This window comes from Oenanthe melanoleuca, chromosome 15, assembly GCF_029582105.1.
Source record: "Oenanthe melanoleuca isolate GR-GAL-2019-014 chromosome 15, OMel1.0, whole genome shotgun sequence".
NCBI lineage: Eukaryota > Metazoa > Chordata > Aves > Passeriformes > Muscicapidae > Oenanthe > Oenanthe melanoleuca.
This window is the reverse complement of record NC_079349.1, coordinates 6,521,936-6,542,111: the sequence shown is the minus strand read 5'-3', so window position 1 is coordinate 6,542,111 and position 20,176 is coordinate 6,521,936. Positions and strand designations below refer to the sequence as shown.

Genomic DNA, 20,176 nt, shown 5'->3' with positions numbered 1-20,176 from the left:
TCACACAATGGTAAGAAAAGCATGGCAAAATATAAAAAATACTAAGCTATCCTTTCCCAGTCCAGAGGGAGTGAGCCATATCTGGCTTCTCTGAGTTCCTATCTAGGCAGCCTTTGAACCAGAGCCAGACTTCTGAGATGACAGGTAAGAATTCAGAAACTTTAGATTCTGAGACAGGGAAAATGATCATATTAAAGGTGTCCTGGCTTAAATGAGATACCATGTTCCTTCTACCTCTCCTTGGCAGATGGAAGTCAGATGCTGTGTTCCAAAAGCAGCAGTAGCTCACGCCATGACCATGGGTTTATGGTGTCAAACATGAGTTAAGCAACCTATGACTGAACATGCTGCCTACTTCATTATCTTGCCTATGTAAGGGGTTTGAAAAACACTATAATCAAATTCACTTTTATCTTCTCCTCTTCTAGATTTCAAGTTCTTTTACTTCAAACTAACACTCTGGAGACTGTTCAACAATGCATGGCTGAAGCCTCAAGACTCTGCTGTCTTCAGAGGCAAACCTCTTGCACAGCTCTGGCAGCAGAAAAATGACTCAACTTGCAGACTCTGGGGACTTTGGGGCTGAAGAAATGACAAACCATGCATGAAAACACCGTGATTGCTCTTTGTACCTTTTAAAGCAGGGAGAGATCACAGAAAAAACCGAAAAGCCAACAAGAGACTCACTGGAGAGAGTGCAGGACAAGGGAAGTACCACAGCATCTAAACAGGTATCAGCACTCCTGCACCTGGCCTGAAGACAAGGTTATACCTCCAGCCCAAATAAGATGACATTTTTAAATCAAAGAGATTTTGAACTATCTTAAGGCACAGATGTCATGAAAATACTAGGCTTGACTCAAAGGTCTCCAAATACTGTTTGAAACAAAGACTTTGCTCTCTAGATTAATTTTAGGGAGCTGATATCTTTGGTGTACCATCTTGCCAAAACATAAAAGCTATATAAAACTGCAGAAAGGCCATCTTCATCCTGTGTTGGGTAGGTTGCCAGGAATGATGCCCCACAATAACCACACCTAAGACATGTTTCAAGAGGCAGTGGTGAAAAGCAGGGCATGAGAGAGCAAAAGGGGTATGACAAGTTGATGAGAAAAAATAATGGTGTTATCAGATTTAGGGGCTGGGATTATTTCACACAGAGAGAGGCTTGTGAGTTCACATCAAACACAAACCCAAGGAAGTGATCCTTCAGTGGTTTGGGATCTTGCATTGGAGGGAGTGATGCAGGTGAGCACAAGGTGACCAAGAGAAGCACATTCAACCCTTCCCTGGTGCCTGAGCCACAGCTTGGGAGGCAATGCCAGCAAATGCATGGGAATAACGTGTTGTGCTGCCAGTGTGGCTGCACCTCTGCTCTCTTCAGCCACGAGAACCAGAGATTGCTGCAGGGACCTTCCTCACTACACAACCTGAATGCACAAAAACAGGGGTGGGGAAAAAGAAGTGTCTCATGAGACAGGAGGGGCAGAAGTTCTCCTGCTTCCTGCTGTTAGTGCCTTGGGTGGACACTGAATCCAGTGCTGTGCACCAGAATGAAATGAGGCCAAACTAGTAAGAAATAAGGTGCATACAACGGAGCACCACTGCTGAGATATCCAAGAGACCGAGCAAGGTTTAAAGCTCACAGTACAACATGACAGAGCTAGCAAGGTACTCCAGTGCAGCAGTGACTCAAACCTTGACATTTTGACTTTGAAATTCCTGTTCAAATATGAGTTTCTCTACAGCTACAAAAGCAATGAAAATATTTCATAGACACGTCTCAAAAAACCCTGATCTGCAGCACAGAATCCTTTTTTCCCCACCATGTTTGTACAGAACCTAGTGTGGTGAAATCCTAGTCCGCCAATCAGGCTTTCAGGTACAACTAGAACGCAGAGAGTAATAAAAACACCCACCCTTGAAATAACAATCTTGAAAAAACATCGCCCTTGGTACTGCAGATACCCCTGTAATAATCGCCACCATAAACTGCAAATGTTACCATTGCACCAGGAAGTGCTGGAAATATTTAGTGCTACTGTTACCAACCTGGGTTTAGTTTCATTAGCAGTCCAGACATGTGGTAATGAAGAACCCATTCAATTCTCTATCTCTGCTAGTGGTACACTTCATGGGCTCATGGAAAGCACACATAAAACCGTTATCTCTGACAGGAATGGACACATGTGTGCATGCCCCAGATTTGCAAATTGCATTGCAGCAAATGCAGCCTTCATGTCACTCAACTGCATAGCTTAGAATTTTACATTTTAATTTTTTTGATGTCTGGGGAGATTAAAATGAGAACTGGCAGCATGTGCAAGGGATACTGCACTTTGAATGCCTTATCTATAGTGATTCAGGCTTCCCGGAGCTCCAGATGAAGCAGGTTTTTCACGATGGAAGAAACCACATTACATTGCTCCCTAGGAAGTGAAACAAAACAATAAAGGACGGTTAATCTCTTCTCTAATTCTGCTCTGTGGGACAACTCCTTCAGCAAGCAGCGCCTGGCTGTATCTACCTGGGAGGGGGTCATTTTACTTCGGCTTCCTCTTCTGCTTCCCTCTGTCCCTGGGAGCGCTCTGTCTCCCTGCTGCATCTTTCAATGGCTTTATCAGAGCTTGCACCAACTCAAGCGTGAGAAGTAGCTCTGGGCCCAGCAGGGAGAGGTGGGGGAGTGTGTCTGTGTGTGCCGGGGGGGCTGGGGGGAGAGAGAGAGGGGAAGACGAGGGAGGAAATGTTATTCTGTCCTTTGTCTTTTCAACAATTTCTTTTTAATGCAACTCGCAGAGCAGCATATAATTAGGGGTCTTGCAGCGCAGGCTTAAACTCAGGAGTAACCCTTGTAACGACCTCGGGAGCGGATAATCAGGTGCGCGGCTGCGGGGCGCAGCACGGCTCCCCACCCGCCGCGCCGCTCGGCCGCGTAATTAGAAGCCTCCACACTCCGCTGCATAAAGGCAGATTGCAAGGACAGCGTGAAGCCCTTGTTTGAAGCTGGGGGCACAAAGATTGCAGTGCCTCTGATGGATGGAGACAAAGACTCCGATACTGGAACGCTTCCAGCAGCCGCCGAATACTCGCTGCGTTTCTGATGGACATTTTCAGGATTTCTTAGAGCGGCAAGGTTTATTCTCCTGCTCTCCCCGCCCCAACCCCCCTCGCCTCAGAATTCCTCCACAGCTCCCTAAGCCAGGGATGTGGATGTGCCAATGTTATGTGCACACGTCTCCAGAGATGCGTCCATGGTTGTATTATGAGAAAAATGCATTGTCCCTTTTCCTCCATCTATTTTTGTTAGTTCTCGTTCCTGACTGAAAAAAACATGGTGACACTTCAAAAATGCTCAGAACATGGGACTCCATCTGAACCCCCCAGAAACTCCCAAGCTAGAATGGTGTTTTAGTTAAGTTCACACTGATTTGAAACTGTGGTAGCAAGTACTATGTTTAAATTGTAGCTGATGTTAGTGTAATTCCCCTCAACACTTTAGCATGAATTAAAAAAAAAAAAAAAAATCCCTTTCCCTTTCTTAAAATCACATCTCTCTTTGCTGATCACAACTTGCTTTTCTCTATTTACATAACTTTAGGTAAACGACTAAATGAAAATTGACACTGGAGTGTATCCTAGCTCCAGGAAGGAAAGAGGAGGAGGAAGAAAGGATGGAAGGCAGGACCTTTGGGTAAGAAGAAGGTAAGAGAGTGAGGGGACTGTCAGTTTGTGTCATGTACCCTGCTATAAAAGAGTCACTGACTTCTATTTTACCCCAATTTCACCATTTTTTTGCATCTTCTGATCTGCTGCCATGGCTTGTTTGTGGGTTCCTCTGCACCTGACCCTCCCCAGCAACTCTGCAGCTTCTTGTCCCCCTGCAGCCACAGCAAATGGGACAAAACCAAACAGCTCAGGCAACTTGAACACAGCACAGCAACAGACTGGCAAAAAACAGCAAAGCCAAAAGTGCTTGAATAATAAAACTGAGGAAAAAAAAACAAATAGCAGAGCCACTCAGAAACTGTGAGTTGCCAGACAAGCTCCCTTGGAAAGAGCACAAGAGGCAGGTTCAAGGAAGAGCAATATCCATAAGGCAACACAGTGCCAGTGGCTTTTCCCCTCTATTTATAATGACAAGTTAACAGGGAATGGAATAGAATAAAACGTGGAAGATTTTCATAGGAAAAATCAGGACACTGTGCCAAGGATGGCTGCCCTGAACTCAAGTTATCCATGAACTCACATTTGTAGGCACTTAAAACCTAGCAAGATCATTAACAAGCTAATAAGAACCACCAGCAAGAGGAAAATAACCTGGATTCACTAATGTGTTTCATTCAGCATGATGAAAGGGCAAAGGCATCCAGACACTGAGTTGCTGCAGCTAAAAAAACCTAACAACAGATGCTGTGGTGCACACTAGTACCCTATCTTTTCCATACCTGTACAAATGCTGCAACATCAAAGTGGTCTCCATCCTATTCCCAGTCTGTCCTGTGCTCTCCCCACTGTACAAAAAGCACAGTAATTTTGTAAGTGCTACAACATCCTCCAGAAAAATGGACTGGAACAAACACTGTACAGCTCAGCTCAAGAATTTCCTTTGTCCCTCTGCACAGACCCACTGAACCACTGAGCTCCATGACCAGCACACTGTTCTTTGAAAATCAGTGGCTTCAAGGGAGCAAGGCAACCTTAGAGTGTGGGATCTGCAAGGACATCTCTTGACTCGGGACTATTTCTCATTCTCCAGGGTTTGAGGAGATACAATATGGGTAGTCCCAATTTGGCAGCTCATGCCAACCTTGAACTCTGTAGTGGTTTTGCTTTGGTTGGTAGAACACAAGGAAAAAACTGTTCATGCCTTCCCTCTGAAATGATCTTACAAGATTCAGATCCACTTTTATGCTGGTTGTATCACATATTTTGGTTTCATCACATGGCAGATCTGCTCTACTTTTTCCGCAGCAAGACGTGTAGTCACCTGAACAAATCTTTTCACCAGATCTTTCTGGGGAACTGATGATGAATCCAGATTTGGGGAACTACAAAGAGGTAAGCAGTAGAAAGCTTTTGAATGTTTACAAGCTGATCCAGATCTGCGGCATTCAGAAACGACATAAAAACCACCTTCACTTCTTTCAACTTCCCATGCAACACACTTGCTATGAACAGTTTGCATAAACTACTTCACAGATCTTAAATTTATTTAAGAAACACCTCTGCCAGCACCTTTTTTCCAGCCCAGTTCACAGTCCCTGCAAGAGGACATCAGTAAATCCCATCAGAGCAGTGGGAGAGCCCAGCCTGGCCGTGGAGCGTACAGCCCGTTTTGGCACGGCCAGGAGAAAGGCTCCTGTCCCTTGTGGAGGGGCAGCAATCCTTCTCTCCCAAGCCCTGGCCTGTGGTCTCCCAGCCTCTCAGAAGAGCAGGCCCTCTGCTCCATGTGCCTGTGCTGGCAGCAGTGGAGCCACGCAGACAGAGCTGGCATGGCTCCCGATGACCTTGGCGGAAACATACGCCATCAGACAACAGAACAGAAAGGGAACAAGAGATTCCAGAGGGCTCTTCTGCCTCTGAGTCTTGTTACTGTTGACTCCTTTACTGTGATTAACTCCTTGACATCCTCCTTCTGTGACAAGTGGGGGAGGACAGACCGAATTTGGTGATTAATTTATCAGTGAATTCCCTCCTTCCCTTTCAAACCTCGCCCCCACTGATGATCTTTATGATTTAGCACTACCCTCAGGGGGGTTTACAGCCTGAAACAGGTTTGGCGGTTGTCACTTCATCACTGAGAAACTGTTTGGGACATTGCATGTTCCTTCAACAGACCTGCTGGTAATAGAGTTTGCAAGCTTCAGCCCACCCCACAAGCTCTGCATTAGGAAAAGAAATCCTCTCCTCCTCAACCTCTTGCTCAAATGACAGTAATTAGGGAATCTCATCACTGTAGACCTGGAGAGGGAGGGGACATTCACAGTAATTGGAGACATTACATGAAGCCACACTGTGCTTTTAAGAAAAAGAAGAGTAAAACCACACACAGAAGAAACCAACCCCCTTCCCCCAACCTGGCTGGCATTTCCTGAATAAACTGCCTTTTTCCAGGCACATTTTGTGCTTTTTAATACTGGAGACTACTGGAAGGACTCCTGCAGCCTGATTAAGTGTAATGCAGTGTAAAAAAATAGGAAGGAGGGGGGAAAACCCTTGGAAAGGCAATCGAAGTGAAAAATCTATCAACAGTACAGGGGCTCCAGTGGAGCCAGGAGTCCTGTTCTGAACATGCTCTGACTTCCCAGTCGTTTGCTCTGCCGGACACTCCGGGGACCCCAGCACAGCAAACTACAATTTCTAGTAAATATATCCCAGGGACACAATTAGTTTTTCAGCTGGGGGCATGATAAATTGGTCATGCATAATTCAAGGCCAGCACAGGCTGAGTATAAACTGCTCGGTGGCAGCTTCCAGCTCCCTGACAGGAGAATGCAAATGTGCTGCTGGCGCAGGGGCTGCCGGACCCGCTGCGGGCTGCACCTCCCTGCCTGCTCCCTGCCCAAAGACCTCTCCAGCCCTTCCTCCTGTGCATCTCTGGGTGATTTTCATTTCTCAGCGATGTATCCATCACTGTCTCATGGCCTTTTGGGACCCAGTGCGCTTTGTTATCACAACAAATACCGCTCTCCGCTCCATCTACTCTGTTTTTTCCATATGCAGACACAAGAGAATGGTTTTGGCACAGAAAGAGGCCGAGGGACTGTGTGGTCTATTGTCAGCATTAGATGGCCTGGGGCAAGTAATTTCCAATCTGCTTCAGTGTTCCCATCCACACAATGGAGATAATTCCAGCCACACCACTGCAGAGTTAGCAAGACACGCTCAGTTTGCAGTCTGATAAAGGTCCGAGAGGTGGCTGAGGATGTGCAGCCTGCCCAAACAACAGTGTCGAGTTCTCTGAGCTTATTTTAGGTATCTAAATAAATACATCTGCCTGCTCAAAGCAGAACAAGAGCACTTGCTGCTGAACGGAAGCTGGCTTAGCGATACATGAAGTGAAAACTCCAAGGCAACTTTGGGAGGCCTTCAAAATAATGCCCTCAAGTTTCTCAGTGCATTCCAGTACACACTGGAAAATCCTGCTAGAAAAATCATTACATGTACATTCTCAGATACAGCCATATAACTGAAGGCTAACAGACACGTTTCAGCAGCTCTAACCAAAATCATGAAACCACTTCTCTAAATTCATGGCCATTTTCTGGCATTTTAAGTCCAGTTTGTGGGAAATATTCTCAGAAAGCATGGCTGAATTGGAATGGGGCAATAATAAAGAAAAATTTTGTTTAATTCTGGCTGTGTATCTGCAGATACAAAAGCCCTTTAATTTCATGGTCACCCAAATAGGTGAGTCTGATTTCCCTAACTGAAAATAATCCAACAGTGTCTGTTTATTTTAAGAGAAATACTCTTTTGGGTTCTTTCTGAGCATGACTCTCCTGCATAGGGCTGGGTTTTCCTTGAATGAGACGAAATAAAATCCAAGCAGAGATACAGAGGATACAAATCTAGGGAGCACAGATGTTAATCATGGTTAAAGCTGAACATCCCCATCAACTTCAGTCACACAATTCTGCCAGAACTCAAAGTAACCCTATTACTGAGTCCAGGAAAAAAACCAAATAGTAACAGTAAGGATACTTTTTCTTCTCATTTAATTTTAAACAAGTACTTCTTATCCAAGGAGTCAGGACCCTTTTGGCAAGACCACCACACAGGAAATCTCAATGCTTAGCTCACTGCAACCCTGCTTTGAAAGGGCCAATGCCCTCAGACATCCTCTTGTAACAGATGCTCTAAGAGCTCTTGTGACCAAGCAACATGCCACCTTCTGACATCCTTTGTGGAGAAGGTAAGAAGTCTAATGCAGCTAAACATTTCACTCCTTTTTTCTCTTCCTAACTAAACTGGTGTTAGTTTAATTAGTGTGCACCTGTGTGCACATACATATACATCTGAAAAACTGTTACAAAATTAAGTAGGCCGGACTAAATTTCATTTTGGACTAGATTAACTAAATTAGTGCTTCAGAAATAAACTGCATATTTAACTGAACTTGTAGAGTTTGGTATGATTCAGCAAGTCTGTCCTGTGTGGACACCTTCACCCCAGAGACAGATCCTTCAATGACAAACCATTTATGAGGCTGAATTACAGGGATGAGGGTGATGGTGCACCTGAGGCTGAGACACTGGCAGGACTGAATCTAAAGTCTGGATTTTGGTCCCAGAAGGTTTTTTAGTCACAAAGAATATGAAGCTCTGACAGTTTCTGATGTTTGCCAGCAGACTTTTGAGGAGCTGGTGAGTGCAACAGCAACAATTTCACCAGCAATTTATGCCAAACTAAATTCTGGTCTGGAGCATAAGCCATTACAGAGCAGGAGCTGAAGGCGAACTGCAGGATCAAATCACTCACTCTTGGTAAGAATAACACTTCCTCCAAGACACCAAGCCCCTTCCTTTCCCAATTAAACAAAAAAATATACAAACCTTTTAAAATTTAAATAGTGTTTCAAAGGTCAGCTCTGTTCACATCAGCCCACAGGGATTACATAAAAAAACCTCCACTACGAACCATTTTTTTTTTACTTAGTGAAAACAGCAGGGAAAAAACAGTGCAAATGAGGATTATTCTTTTTATGCACATTGGTATGCTTTTTATCTTCACACATGAAAGTATTCTCCATTAAGACAAAATTTCCTGGCACACATGGCACACCAATTGTTGTCCCAGCTACAAGGACTGTCCACCTCACAGCAACTCATTGAAACATAGAATGGTTTGGGTTGGAAGGACTTGAAAGCCCATTCGGTTCCATTTGCCAAGAGCATGGACATGTTCCACTAGACCACATTGTTCAAAGTCCCCTCCAGCCTGGCCTTGAACACTTCATTACACCTGTGGAAAAAATTTCTGCTCTCAGCTGGGCAAGGTCAAAAGGGGAGCAAGAAGGAAGCTCTGAGATGCCACAGCAACACAACACGCCTCTGGGATAACCACTGCAGAAGACTGTCCATAAATATGGTGATGCATGGAGAAGCAATACCTGTGTAGACACCATCCTGCAGACAGAATTCAGCACTTCATTTACACAGCTCATATCTGCAACACACAGTAAGCAGAGCCTCCCAGGCACTGACAAGGCTAGAAAATTAAAACTGCAGTTTGGTCCGAAATACTAAAAAACCCTTGGTAGTTTCATGGAGCCAAGAGCCTCTGAGAGAGGCTGAACCAGCAATTCCTTCCTGAGCTTCCACTGGAAAAAGATTAGAAGAACATTACATATAATATACCCATACGCTTTGTTTTGCTTCCTTTTTGTTTTGCCTTTTAAGAAACTTCCCCTCCAGAATATTAAAAGTAACAAATTTTAATTTTTTTTAACAAATACTAACCTCAGATCATTAGCCAACCTGGCAACAGACCAGAGAAAATTTATAGCTGACGTGCAACATCAGCTTTCATCCAGAAATGCTAATTTCAGTAAAATGAATAGTGTGTGGGCTTTTCATACTGCTTTGCATTTGGCTCCTCACAGCCCTGTTTAAAGCCTGGGAACCGGCCATATAGTTAAACTGCACAGATGTTCAACAATCTGTACTTGTGTTAATTACCCTAATGTGAGCAGAAACTCAACAGATCCCTGCTAATGAAGGAGAAAGTTTTCCAGTGTGACTACCGTATGTTTCATTGTCACTGTATTACCAAGCTTCTCCCCCTCCTTCCCCTGCCCCCCCAGCTCCCATTCTCTGCAGCTCCTTTGCATTCACATCACCCTCCCACCTCAGCATGCATGAATTGGACCAACTAATGACTGTGTATTCGCAACATGGCAGACACCATTAGGCTGATCGGAGGTGCGGCTGCTGAATTTTAACAGGCAATTTTAAACAAGGTAAGAAAAACAGATTCATCACGCTCCCCATCCTCTCATCCCCACCCATCTGCCATTCTCCTGCCCTTGCCACAGCTCGGGAACACAAGCAAAGTGCAAACACACTTCCCCCTCCATAAAGGACGGCGAGGTAGAAAGCAATGCAAATAGATGTTGCTGGGCAATTACTGGGGCTGGGAGCCCAGAGCTGGGTGCATCTGGGAGGCCAGGCTGAGGAGGAGGAAGGCTGGAGCGTGGGCAGGGCTGAGCCTGGCGGCTGCTCCCACTCACTGAGCGAGGGCTGCCGGGTTCCACTGCAAGGAGGATGCTCAGCTGCACGCAGGAGGTGAGACAGGCTCCTAAAGGGAGCGATGGGAAGGGAAAGGCAACGCTCAAGTGATCAGTGCTGCCAGTAGCAATGAGCCAATGCTGCTGTGCAACTTAACCCAGCATTAAAACATACTCGACCTCCAAAGAACTGCCTTTCCCACTGAGGATCTCGCTTTCTCTTCCAGCGTCTGTCTGCTCTCCGCTCCCTGCTGCCAATCATCACCTCCAGCCACTTCTCTCAACAATCTGCTCAGCAAGCAGCAGGCAAAGGCGGCTGGGGAAGGGCAACTGACTTGCCCCAGTGAGCCCCAGGTGACCTCTGAATGATGCCAGCCCTGGCATGAGCAAGAGTTCACATCTCCCAGGTGCCACCACTTCACAGTCAGGCCAGTCTGCACCAGCAAATTGTATTACAATGACCCTCATGGGAACAAATGTACTCGCCGTGCTTGACTTGACTGGCAGACTCCCACCACAGAGGAGGGGGGAAGGCAGTCAACTCTGCTCATTTATTAGATCCACCCTGCTAGGTCAGGCTCTTTGCTGCTCACAGAGCCAACAACTGCAAACTCAGAGATGGGGCAGCAGCTGCCATCCAGGAATCTCAGCCTGTTTCACCCACACCATTCCACCCCTTAGCTCAGGGCTGGGCACTCACTGCCAGCTCCACACCCAACAGAGCTCGAGCACCCTCTCAAAACCTTGTTCTTCATGAATTGAGGAGAGATGGAGGAGAAACGTCACACAGAAAGGTGGGGAGGGGATCCAGCATAACCCAGAAAGAGTTGAAAATTATTCAGAGAGCACTTGGCTCTTTTCTCCTACCTCTTCATCATTAGCACTGGAAGCAACACAGCTGTCTAATGGCAACTTCAGACACCCATGGGCCAGCAAAGCGACATTTTCCACACTTAAATAACACTGAGCTGATTTAATTACTGCACTTAATGGTAACAAAAGATGTCTCAATTTAATCTTCAAATGGCCCTCCAAGATCAAAACACAGCTGGCTGGATAACAAGATGGCCTAGGCCAGCAAACAAGTAGGTCCAATTTGTTCAAGAGCCGCATCCACTCCTCGGTATGAAAGGCCAAGGAACACTTGTGCATGGAGCAAATCAAAGGAAGCAGCGCTCCTGCCGCCCCCTCCCTCCCCGCCCGACTTTTGTTATAGACAGGAAGAATAAAAAGGCAGCTGATTCATGGGTAAAGAAATGCAACATGGTAAGAGAACAAATGATGATGTTTGGGAGGGAAAGAAAAGAAGAACGAACTAAGATTTAACAGGTTTTGCTTTTATAATCCTTCAAAATGATTAGGAATGAATGAATTAGATTAAAATCACATGGAGACAAAGGAACGTCTCTAACTCTTTTGTTTTTCTTTCCATACTGGACAGAAGGAGATGGCTCATTAAGGAAAGCCCTCAAGACACAGCTACAGTGAGGAACAGCCAAGCTTCTTTTTTGGGCAAGTGAAGTAGGGAAAAATTAACCACTTACTTCTAACATTCTCTAATTGTCCATACCGGGCTCTGATTGTTACTTTTTGCAAACTATTCTAAGAAATGTCCCTCTCTAGAGCAGCTTTCACACATACTCCTGCTGACACTCTCCAGGCACTTCCAAGAAATTTTCAAGCTTTTCCACATTCCATTACAGCAAAACATGAAAAAGTTTCAGACAATCTTTCCGTCACTGCAACATTTCTGTGATCCCAAGTGGCACGGAAATCTAGACAAGCTCTCATCATATACCTGGGATATAGCTTTCCAACTTCCCCTTCCATCTGCTGAGAGCAACATGAGTGACACACAGCTCACATTTCTGACCTTATTTTACTAGCATTAATTAAAAACAAGTTTGCTATAAACCAAGTCGTTGAGCTTTGTGGGGTTACTCTGGATGAGCAACAGTCTGTGGGATACTGTTGCTGAAAGCTTAGAAAGTTTTCTCTAGTAATTTTTCCTTAATTTTTTTGTTTTTGGAGAACTAGGATGAGGCAACCAAAGTGTGCCAGTTTTCCTGGAGCCCTGGATCATGTTTCTGGGGAATATGGCTTCTTTGCGTTTTGTTTCTCATTGAATACAGAGCTTATTCCATCAACAGCAGTTCTTAAGCAACAGATGATGTCATTGGTCACTGCACCATGAATGTGGAAGACTGGGGACACAGGGAATTTCCCTCAAACTCTGGTAACTCCCTCCTCCTCTCCCTGGATTGTGATGTGACAGAGGAAGATAATGTCCATGTTCACAACAATCAGAGCCAGACAAACCACTGGGTTGCTCAAACACCCTGGCAGGGATGAGACATCTGATCAGTCACTGAAGTGGGAGGGGCTGGGAGAGGTCCTGTGGTTCTGTCTCCACCTCAGCAGGGCTAAATCTATGTTCAAGTGGGTTTTAAAGGACCCCTGGTTATCTGAGACTGCATGCAAATTTCAGACTAATTCCCTCATTATTTATTTAAGTACCTTTCTTTCCCAGTGACTTTGACCCTGATAGATCTGTATTTTCAAAACCCCATTATTTTGCAATAAACTGCTGAAGAAATACTCATTGCTTCAATTTACAACCTCCCTACTGCTTTGTGTTCAAGCTCAGGGACCGAACCTTCATACTTCAAACTAGCTGGGTTCAGACACCTGAATGGCAAGTACGAATAAAATTTCTCACCTCTCTGCCCAACTGGTTTCATTTAAGCACGACTGAACCTCATCTTAAAGCCACTTTCCCAATCAGTTTAAGTTCTAGATCAGTAACAAGAGATCTCGAGGAGGCACTGGCTGCGGAAGCTCGAGCAAGTGCATGTTTCCAGTTTGCATGTTTGTTTAAGTAAGTGACAAAGATGGAGGGACCAAAAGCAATTCCCTTAACTAGAATTCACAAGTGCAACCAAGTAGAAAATCTCCCGCCTGCCTGTGAGAAGGGAGTCAGACTTTCTCAAAGGCTGAAAGACGGCTCTGCTCAATGCCCGGCACAAAGCACCAAGTGTGGAATCCTGACCCCGCTGGAGTCAGCAGCAAAATTCCCAGAGATTTCCTCAGGGCCAGGATGCTCAAACCTGTTCAGACAATTCATAAACCACCATTTCAAGGGCACACCTTTGCATGAGATTCCCAAGGGCCTTTGGAGTTTTGACTTAAATGCCTGGATTACTTTCACAATTCCAGTTATGGGTTCTTTGTTCGCAGGGAGTTAAGCAATACAAAGAACACAGTGAGAGAACAATGAAGGTATTACCATGCATGATTTGTCTTTAAAAAAATTCTTTTTCTTTTCATGAAGTTATAGATCCAATTTCAGTCTTTATTATCACTTTGCCATGTGAGAAAGTGGTTCTTAATTTTAATAAAGGAAGGGAGCTTCATATTTCAACAAGAGCTCAAATGCTTCCTGCAATCCAGGAGGTGGAAAGCCCTTTTGCTAACAGTTACCACAGGCCTGATTTAGGGAGGGAAAGGGAAATAATCTGCCCACACTGAGTAAATAAACCCTGTCTGGGACATACCTAGCGGTGGGCAGTAGCCCAAAGATATCTTGTCTGATGAGATCATTTCTGACCCCTCCATTTTAAGGGAAATTAAGAGCTTGCTCTGCCAGGCACACATTAACATTTCCCTTATCACTAAACCCGGGGTCGAAGCAAGTACAGATGCTACTGCAGTCTGTGGTGCACGACTGGACTGATAAAAATCTTTCCACCATGTTAACCCATCTGGAGAAAGAACCATATACACAGCTTTCACTCAGATTACTAGATAATTATCTTCCTCAAATCTACTTTGCCCTTAGAAAGGAGTCTGCAGTATATCTAAAGAGATTCTCATCTAAAACTTAACTGTATTCTATTTCATGTGAAGAATGACAAGTTTAACTCAATTCACAAAAGTGCCTCAATTCACAAAGGCTTGTGTAGTTTACCTTTGAAAAAATGCAACTAGTGGCTCACCATTCCACTGCATGCTACTATAGCAATTTTAAAGCAGAAATGCTAGCTGGGTTTGGCCAGCCTAACCTCCAGAGCTATTCCAGTTTGAAATGTTCTATGGAAATTTCTTTTTTTCCAAACATGACCAACAGCCCTATTATTTTACAGTCTTTCTCATCAGACCCTGTTTACACTAGCACTGGAGCCATAATACCAAAATCCATCTTTAAATATGGTCCTCAGTGGTAAAAAGTAAATACAGCTTTCAAAATTGTTTTTAAATTTTGTTCCATCTCTGTTCTGGCAAAGGAAATTAAGCCAGTTGTAACCTCAGTACCAAGAATCTGGTTTAAACACAGCCCATGCTTGAAGTGAAATAAAAATTTGATGCAACATACATTACTTAGATGATCTGTGACCCAGCCTGGGCTGTGACCAAAAGACCTGACTTGGGCTGCAGCTACATGCTCATCCAAATGAACAGGACTGTGGACAGTGCCAAAACTCTCATTTTCCACTTGAAAACCTCAGGATGCACAGCCAGGTGAGGAGTCTTGCCCATCAAGGGCACGCTGGAGAGGAGCAGCATGGGTGGGTGACCTGGCCATGGGGACACACTACCTGGGTGCTTTACATACTGCATCAGCACTGGGTTTATGGGCAATATGTTAGTTGTTGCATGTTATTCATTGTTATTATTTCCACATTCTGAATCTCTGTATGAGGAGAAAAAAATAACCCTAAGAAATTGAGAGACATGTATGGAACACAGTTCCACTGAGAGAGGACAAACAAGAAAGTCAGTGAGACACCTCCTGGCAAATCTCAAGACAAAGCTGAAGAGAGAAAAGGAGAAAAAGCAACAGCAGCTAGCATTTTTATCTTCCAACTCGCTTGCATACAACTCCCAGCAAAGGGATTTAGCTGTGATAAAAAGGGCTGCAAGATTCCAAGATCTGCGAGATATGGTGGTTTTATGATTCTTTTCGGGTAGCTGAGTACGAAATCCCTGCCCCTTTTTCTCCTGGGGCCATTCATCTTCCCCAGGTGATGGAAAGCCAATCTCCCAGCGGGTGGGCCTGCTCTCACAGACCTTAATGCTTAATTGCCACGAAACAATTCCAACCTTGATGCTCACACTGCTGCTACCCCATCCTAGTCCCCGATTCCAGCCCTTTCTCCTCACACTGATTGCAGCCCAGGATCCTCTCATCTTACTAAATCCATCTTTGGACACAGCACCCAGGAACAGAAAATCACCAGACACTGCTGGCTGTGGCCAGTGCCATGAGCTAACCTTACACAAGAACAGCCTCAAAAAAAAAAAAATTCAGCTCTGCATCCCTGTGCACGTGTGCACACATACATGCCTTCTATTTTATTTTTTTGTTCAACTGGAATGAATCAGGAATGATAAACACTGTTTGTTTCCTGAAAGCAGCAATGGGGGGATGAAATATGCCTCTTAAGCTTATCAGCTTCAGCACCACTGAAGAGAAAGCTGGCTTCTAAGCCCAGGGATAATGGGCCGTCCTTTCAGGAAGGTATCAGAGGTCTCAGGAGAGGGAGACAGCACAATGGTGTGACCTTCAGCTAATAAAGCCCACCCTAGAGTCCAAAGAAGCTTGGGGAATATTGACAAAAGTTCGTATTTACAACAGCCTGGACCCTTTCCAGATACCATTACCAGTCTAGAGAGCTGCAGCCCCTACGTACACTCACAAAGGCTTTTATTCTGCCTCCTCCTTTCTTTACTTGTTCCCATGCTGGCAAAAAAAAAAAAAACCTTAGTCAGAAATGGCAATTCTTCTGCTAACAAGGCTCCACCAGCATCCTTCTTAAAGGAGAGAGTTATTTAAAATTTCAGTTTCAACCTCAGCCCTGTCCTCTACTTGAAGGAAACTCAAGGCCTCTTGCAAGGATTCTTGGTGCACCATCATGCTCATCAGGAAGAAAGCATATGTGTTTTTGTGGAAAATCTGCTGATTTATTTATAATTCTTTAAACAAAAAGGCAGCCAACATATTGTAAAATGAGAATGTTGTTGGGTTTTTCTTCAAATAGGCACTGGCAATCAATGCAGCCCGTCAGAAATACACGCCCAAAGCATTTTCAGGCAGAAACTGATCCCCCCCAGTCTGCGTTGTGGTTGGCAGAATGACGTTTAGCCCATAACTAGAGTGCACAGGCATGACTGGAATACAAATAACAATAATATTTTAAAAATTGTTCATACAGTGAAAAAAGCCGATTTCAAAACATAAAAACTGTTTGAAGCTGGAGTTTCGTTTTTCTGCCTCCTAAAATAGTTCCAAAACAAATATATAAAAAAAAGGTTTGGAGGAAATCTGTTTTCAAGGGTAATTTCACTGAAATCAATATTAAATCTCAAAATGTTTAATGGAAATAACATCTTCAGTGACAGAACTACTCTGACCACATTTTCCAGTCTAGCTATATGCCAGTCTGCCATTTTTATTTATCTGCTCAATAACTCATCTTTGCCATCCTGAAACTAATCCTGTTGGGGATCAAAAGGGATCCAAAAACTGGAATAGGTTAGAACTTATCCTAATAACATCTTCTAAAAGATGCTTCTGTATCATGGTGGTCTCCTTTACCATGCCAGTATTTGACAGGCAGGAAGAAGGCTGAACAAACCTCAGTGAAGACCACACATTTCTCACTTTTGCAGGTTTTTTTTTTTTTTTTTTCCAGTGAAGAACATGCTTCCACCAAGTGCTAGTTACATCAGCTACACAGGCTCACAAGCAGTTTTCCAATTTCCTAGAGTTTTGGTCCAAGCAGGCATTTTATCCTTTCTCCTTAATCCCATCTAACCATATTCACTGTCAGAAGAGTTCAGGTGATTGACTGCAGCCTGTCTGAACCCAGAGTAGTCAAATTAGCTATTAATGTTGTGCTTTAATGTGCTCACACAAACAAGGTCATTGGCTGCATCGAGCCTAACAGAAGATGACACACACTGGGACTGCACAGCCCAGGGGACTGCAAACAGCATGAAAAAGTCTTTGGTTTATGGCCACTACTCCAAAATCAAGCCTGATGCTACAGACGGCTCAGCAGTTCAGCTGGGATCCACTCGCAGCACAAACCCAGCCCTCCACTGGCCCTCCATCACCTCAGACAGCTGCTCTACAACTGCAGCCACATTCTGGTTCTGATCCTAGTCAAGATAAACCATCCCTTCTCCTGGCCCTCAAACACTGCTCCAAATTATATTCACTCTCCCTCTTGAGATGAGGTAACAAAATCAACCAGCAGCAAGCAGCACTGAGCTCAGGAAGTGCTGTAACATATCTGAAGAAAAACAGAAAGAGTTAATAGTGCCATCAACAAGATTAAGCCAGGTACATCTTGGAAAAATACTGCCTAATTCATGTGTGGGGAAATACTCCTCAGGACAAGTTGGAAAAGTGAAAGGTACCGGGTTCCTCCAGCAGGAACCTGGAGCTCTGCTTGGACAGCTGGAGCCCAGTAGGGCAAAATACCCATTACCAGCCCACCTGAAGGCATGGGGACATAGAGAAAACTGCTCTAAAAGTAAAACACCGTTTTCTGTGAATAAGAGAAGGTGCTGCACACGATAACATGAAACTCTTGGAGTCACTTTCAATTTCCCTATGCACTATTTCAAGGATGAGAGGTGATGTCTCCTGGCTGCCACCAGGGCCCTCACTAAGAGTTTTTCATTGCCTAAACCTCTACACCAGCACTGTTTTATTAACAATAACAGTGAGATCCTATTGAGAAGCTCCAGAATCAACTATGTCTGGTAGTAATTTTATACCTGTTTTCCATGGCAGAACCCCCTGGCTCTCAGGAAACCATGAAATATTAAGTGTGTCCCAGAGAAACAGGCAGATCCAGGACACGTCTTCTGCTGCGGTGGATGGGCAACTGCTCTGAACTGCTGCCCTCTCTACTTCCAAACCACAAACACTCAGAAAATGCCTGGCTTTTAGGGCACAATTTTAGTAACGAATATTGGAGTTATAAGGCTGAAAAAGCAAGCTCCATTCTGAGAGGGTGCAATAATCCCACCTGTGGCTGTTCCCAGCACACTCTCCTGCACTCTACCTTGGAGCACAAAAATGGGAGGCATAAATGGCCTGCTTGTCATGTTACATGATATGGCACAAGGCTCTGTCTTTCCTGAGTGACAAGGTGAAAGAAAGAAAAATCAGGGCTTGAAACTGCAAAGAATTAAGCCTTAATATCAGCCAAGCTGGTGACTGGATCTCAGAGGTCTGTTTCACTCTGAATCTCTCCTTGCTGCTGTGATGTGCTCACACTGAAAATTTTCCCCTGAGCAAGTGTCTGACTAAAATACAGCACACCCTTACCATAAAGCCCTTTGTTAAAACATCTTTGCCATAAAGCTGCAAAACCTTGGCTCCCAAGTACATTAAATCGTTATAAACCTGCCTTGGTTTTAACCGCGCAGTATTTCAAAACACAAAGCGCTTCTTCCGAGAGATAGCACTTTAATGAGGAGAGGGGTAAAATATATAAACCAAACCTCATTATAGCATAATTTCCAGGAGACAAGCATGCTGTTATAAAAGGAATCCATGGCAATAGCATTTCACATAGCTTGAAGATTTAATACTTTTAAAAAGCCACTGCTACTTTCAGCCTTTGGTGGTGTTTTTGTTTTGAATGTAACAGAAACAACCAATATTATGGGTCCACTGTCAGCTGTGTATTTTATATTCTGTAAATTGTTGCAAACGGAGGATTCAACTCTAAGGCATGCTCACAAAATGTAACAGAGCCAGTAAGAGACTGACTACAAGTTACTGTGTATACTTTTTCTTTAAACTTCTGCATTCTTAAAGATTGCTGCTTTAAACAGGATGATGCAGCATGGATGTGGTAAATGACCCAAACCAGACCCAATCCATACTGGATTGAAAGTACAATTTTTTCATGTGTTAACAGTGAAGGCAAAGAAACCAACCACTCTACAAGAAAAATCTGGAGTATTAACAGACAAATGAAAGTAATGGATATAACGCCGTTTAATACCACCTGTCAGATAAATCAGGGTAACTGGCACATCAAAGGGACTGCAATTAGTTTCCAAAAACGAGAATACTCATTTTTCTTTAAATATGAAACTTGATTGCTTTCCACAAAATGACAAGTGGATCAGCCTCTCCCAGTCAACAAGAAAAATGTTACTGGGGAAAACTGTTCTCCTAAGAACAAATTATCTATCAAAGGAGCCTTCTGAATTACACTGGTCTACAAGACTTTTAAACTTAATCTAATAAGAATTGCCATTATTGATTACAGTTCTTCCACATTAGTCTTCCAGTTGTAACTTCTGAAAGGAAAGCTTAGCAATGATTAGGTATTTACTACAGCCAGTACAGAAAAATAGTGGAAAAAAAAGATGACCATGAAGGCCACCAAAGAAACAACATACCTCTATTTTTTTTTGAGAGAAGGGAAATAAAACAAACAAAAAATCCCAAACCCCCCATATTACCCCATCCCAAACCCAACAACGAGCAAGGGGAGATGCACTTAATGGCAGCTTTGACTTAAAGCACATGTAACACTGATTGATGGATACTGAAAGCAGAGACACCTGTGGAAAATCAAACCCAACCAAGCACCAAAATTGGGACAGGTTTTATACGATTCTTGGTCCTACTTTAGAGAAGTACGCAAGAAGGATCAGAATTTCAGGAAATGATCATTCTAGCTACTGTCACAGATCTGGGTCAACAGCAAGGTAAAAGTTGACCTGTAATTGATGCCTATAACCTGGTTAGGATAAGCATTTCCTCTTATCTCTGCTGTGGCTTACAACAAATGATATTCTGGACTGAAGAGTGCTTATGCTCCCTGATTACCAGAAGGTTCAACACTTATTACATGGCTACAGTGATGGAGGGCCACTTCTGACTGCAGTTCTCAGAGAGGGCATCTGAAGAGAGCA

At 44.0% G+C, this 20,176-nt stretch overlaps 1 protein-coding gene across 25 annotated transcripts in view; it reads right to left on the bottom strand.

Moving 5' to 3' along the window:
- FBRSL1 (fibrosin like 1) overlaps positions 1-20,176 on the bottom strand; it is a 494,766-nt gene that overhangs the window by 73,918 nt on the left and 400,672 nt on the right. The gene's annotated exons all lie outside the window — the stretch shown is intronic.